Source organism: Lolium perenne, chromosome 5, assembly GCF_019359855.2.
Source record: "Lolium perenne isolate Kyuss_39 chromosome 5, Kyuss_2.0, whole genome shotgun sequence".
Taxonomy (NCBI): domain Eukaryota; kingdom Viridiplantae; phylum Streptophyta; class Magnoliopsida; order Poales; family Poaceae; genus Lolium; species Lolium perenne.
In genome coordinates this window covers 194,007,458-194,011,987 of record NC_067248.2, presented here as the reverse complement: position 1 = coordinate 194,011,987, position 4,530 = coordinate 194,007,458, and positions in this window count along the sequence as shown.

Here is a 4,530-nt window from a genome sequence, read left to right as displayed (position 1 = left end):
TCATAGCTATTGTTGACAGTGTGTATGCTATGTTAGTACTCGGTCCAAATTGCAACGGTCTATTATGCACTCTAGAGGTTACTTAAATATGAACTCCGAATGTTGTGGAGCTTGTTAACTCCGGCTTGAGGGAGCTCTTGTAGCCCTACACAATGAATGGTGTTTGTTATCCAACAAGAGAGTGTAGAGTAGTTTTATTATGTGATCATTGTTGAGGGTGTCCACTAGTGAAAGTAGGATCCCTAGGCCTTATTTCTAAGCATCGAATCTCCGTTTATTTATTGTTCTGCTACATGTTTACTTGCTGCAATATTTATTTCAGATTGTTATTACCACTCATATCCATCCATATCACTTGCATTTCACTATCTCTTCACCGAACTAGTGCACATATACATATGAAAAGTGTATTGGGTGTGTTGGGGACACAAGAGACTTCTTGTATCGTAATTGCAGGGTTGCTTGAGAGGGATATCTTTGACCTCTACCTCCCTGAGTTCGATAAACCTTGGGTGATTCACTTAAGGGAAACTTGCTGCTGTTCTACAAACCTCTGCTCTTGGAGGCCCAACACTGTCTACAGGAAAAGAAGCGTGCGTAGACATCACCGGCCATCCTCCGCCACCACGCACTGAGCAAGGTGCGCCTTGCCCCCCTCCACCAGATCTCCACCCGCGCCCGCCATTCGCTTCGCCCCGTGAGCGCGACGTCGTGGCTAACCCTAGCCGTGGGGTTCGGGTCGGTCCCAGCCGCGATTCCCGCGCTGTCACGCCTCCTACTGCTCCCCTACGTCGTATATGACCCCCCTGCTCATCCCCCGTGCCCCCGATCCTCCGTCGCTTAGCCGTGCGGCTTGGCGATGGTGTTGGTGCTGCGGATGGTGCTCTTGGTTCTCTCCAGCGCGCAGCGCTCTCGCCTCCTCGTCGAGGCTCTGCTCCTCCGACCCTTAGTGTATCTCATGTATCGACATGCTCTGACACCTCTCAATGGTTACCACATATCTCCTCTCTCTCTCTCTCTTTGTGTTTTGTTTCGAATGGTATTACATCCTGCCTGCCATGTGTTTGTCAAAACCCAATTGCTAAAAAGTGCTTGGATGCTATTTGGCACAACGAGCACTCGATTTTGAGCCGTACGATCCTTCCATCTCGCTCTAGCTCTACCGCAGGAGGCTTCGGCGCTACATTCCTGTTCTATTTTTTCCCTTCGCTCCTCTCTACCACTTAGGCAATGGATGGGAAGAGGAATGGGACTTAAGACGAGGGAGTTGGTGGAGGGATTATTAGACATGGGACTTTGCTATTTAGTCCCAATCCTTCATTTGACAACGGTGGGAATTTTCCATGGGAAATTAGCGTGAACCGTTTTTTACGTCCCAATCTCACGAACTAACAGGGTCTCCGCTGGGAAGAGATCTGTGGGAATTGAAGCCCCCCAACTCTCCTTCCCCATCCCACGTAAATTCCCAAGACCATGAAACAAATAAGAGATTTATTAGGGCATCTCCAACCGGGCGACCAAAACGGACGCGCTGGGCCGTCCGTTTTGAGCCGTTTGGGTGGCTGCGCGGACGCGCGGACGTTGCCCCGCGTCCGCGCGTCCGTTTGGGTCGCGCCCTGCGCCCAACGTAGCGGCCACCCATTTGGCCATTTGGCATATTTATTTGAGAAATAGGCCATCTGGCCACGCATACTTATAAATAGTATGTAACAAATATAGAATAATATCTTAAAATTATAGAATAATATCAAATAAACTGTTGCATGATGAAGAAATTAAATGTGGCATAGTTCGAAGAAATATAAAAATTACAAATTGAGATTGTCAACTCAATTTGGGCGCTCTAGGATCTCCTTCTGCCTCTTCTCGAACCAAGCTCTCTTCGCCTCGCTCATGTTGGTCAAGTCGGCGTTCATGATCAGGTTGTCCTCGGCTTGCCGTTTGAGCTCAACTTCCTTCGCCTTCAACTCCACCTCTTGGGCCCTTGTCATTGCTATGAGCTCAATTTCTCTCTCTTTGAGCTCAATTTCTCTAGCTTTGGTCTTGGCCTTGACCTCTTCAATCTCAAGCTTCTTCTTTTGGACATCGAAGTAGTTCTTCATGTCCTCATCTTTCTCCCGGCGCCTTCTCTCATCCCTCTTATCCGTGGACATCTCTCTGTCGGCATGCATCTCCTTCAAAGTGCCAAACAATAGCATGGACGAGGCATCACGCTTCAAGTCGGCTTTGGTTGCCTTGTGGCCGCGAGGACGACTTGCACGAGAAGCGGAGCTACCGCAAGGCTGCCCACCATCAAGGTCAATGACCATGGGATCTTTGGCGGTCTTGTTGCCAGTCAAGGTCGCCATGTACCCCTCGAACCACTCCTGGAACTTGGGGGTGCCATGGAGTTGCTTCCAACAATGAGGGAAGGCAAAGGTCTTGTCTCCATTGTTGCCTTTGTACCATTCCAAAGCTTGCCACACCTAGAGCAAAGCAAGACAACAATGATAAACATATGTGCAAACATTGGATGACTAAGTTGAGGTAAGAATCATACTGATACGTCTCCAACGTATCTATAATTTCTGATGTTCCATGCTTGTTTTATGACAATACCTACATGTTTTGCTTGCACTTTATAGAATGTTATGGCATTTATTGAACTAACCTATTAACAAGATGCCACAAGGCGCTTTCGTTTATTATGTCCGTTTATTGCGTAAAAGGCCCAAAAACCAAAGTGCTCGGAAAAATCCGAACACAGAAATTCTATTTTCTTAGGAAGACTCACGGAGCCAGAAGGGCAAGCCAGGAGGAGGTCCAGGGCCTCCTCACAATAGGCCGGCGCGGCCAGAGGGGTGGTCACCCCACCCTATGGAGTGGGCCGCTCGGGACTCTTCCGACTCCGCCTCTTCGCCTATAAGTTGCCTCCTGACCTAAATCTTCGACACCGATTGACGAAACTCCAGAAAGACTCCAAGGACGCCGCCGCCATCACGAAACTCCAATTCGGGGGACAGAAGTCTCTGCTCCGGCACCCGCGGGACGGGGAATTTCCCCCGGAAGCCATCTCCACCGCCATCTTCACCGCCATCGCTGTCTCCATGATGAGGAGGGAGTAATTCACCCCCGGGGCTGAGGGCTCTGCTGTAGCTATGTGGTTCATCTCTCTCTTTGTGATCTAGTTGAATATCATCTATGTGCTACTCTAGTGATGTTATTAAAGTAGACTATTCCTCCTCCATGATGTAATGTTGACAGTGTGTGCATCATGAAGTACTTGGTATATGCTATGATTGTGATCTCTTGTAGATTATGAAGTTAACTATTACTATGATAGTATTGATGTGACCTATTCCCCCTTTCATAGTCATGTTGATGTTGTGCATGCTATGTTAGTACTCGGTATAATTGCGTTGGTCTATCATGCACTCTAAGGTTATTTAAATATGAACATCGAATGTTGTGGAGCTTGTTAACTCCGGCATTGAGGTGCTCTTGTAGCCCTACACAATTAATGGTGTTTGTCATCCAACAAGAGAGTGTAGAGTGGTATTATTATGTGATCATTGTTGAGAGTGTCCACTAGTGAAAGTAGGATCCCTAGGCCTTGTTTCCAAACATCGAATCTCCATTTATTTATTGTTCTGTTGCATGTTTGCTTGCTGCCATCTTTTATTCAGATTGCTATTACCACTCATATTCATTCATACCACTTGTATTTCACTATCTCTTCGCCGAACTAGTGCACCTATACATCTAACAAGTGTATTAGGTGTGTTGGGGACACAAGAGACTTCTTGTATCGTGATTGCAGGGTTGCTTAAGAGGGATATCTTTGACCTCTTCCTCCCTGAGTTCGATAAACCTTGGGTGATCCACTTAAGGGAAAACTTGTCTTGTTCTACAAACCTCTGCTCTTGGAGGCCCAACACTGTCTACATGAAAAGAAGCGTGAGTAGACATCAAGCTATTTTCTGGCGCCGTTGCCGGGGAGGAAAGGTAAAAGGTACTCACACTCCGGATCTCGGCTACTAAGCTATTTTTCGGCGCCATTGTAAGTGCTCGAAGCTATTTCCTTTATATCCTGCAATTGCATCTTTTTGTTTCTTGTTTTACACTAGTAAGGCATAATGGAAAACAACTATGAGCTTTTTAATTTATTTCCTAAGTTAAGACATGAATTGTGTGATGCGAAAATTAAAGAACCTATGGAACCTCATTTGCATGCTAGTAGCAATGTTATTAGTATGAACGCAATCACTGCTAATGCTATGGAGAAGTCTAAGCTTGGGGAAGCTAGTTTTTATGATCTTTTTAGCTTCCCATCTTTAGGGGAGAAAATTTGCTCTGATAATACTTTATCTCCCATATGCGATAACTCTAATGATGCTTGTGATATTTTAAATCCACCTACCGCAAGTACAAATTTTCGAGATACCCATGAAAATTATTGAACGTGTTATGGATAACCGCTAAGAAGGGGATGAAACTGTCCATCCTGGAGATCATTTACTGTTTTTGCATGAATTATGCGGGTTATTCAAG